Source organism: Pteropus vampyrus, unplaced genomic scaffold, assembly GCF_000151845.1.
Source record: "Pteropus vampyrus isolate Shadow unplaced genomic scaffold, Pvam_2.0 Scaffold845, whole genome shotgun sequence".
NCBI classification, from domain to species: domain Eukaryota; kingdom Metazoa; phylum Chordata; class Mammalia; order Chiroptera; family Pteropodidae; genus Pteropus; species Pteropus vampyrus.
In genome coordinates this window covers 3,235-3,518 of record NW_011889626.1, presented here as the reverse complement: position 1 = coordinate 3,518, position 284 = coordinate 3,235, and positions in this window count along the sequence as shown.

Genomic DNA, 284 nt, shown 5'->3' with positions numbered 1-284 from the left:
TAAATGTGTGTTAACATAATTCCAGTCAGATAATATTTCTATGTCCACTTTGTTGTAACTATAGCCCCAAATAAAACACAGTTCTGTCAAATCTTCCACATCCTTTAAGCGCAGATGGCTTTACTCTGGTTTATGCCACTGCCTGAAACCCACACCAGGCTTGCAAACCCCTCATTGTTGATGCTGAGCGTTTTATATGTGGTTTGTCCTACTTTTTGTTAAGTAGTAAATTGTCTTTACCTAGTCTATATGAACTTCTTATAAGATATAAATTTTGATTACAT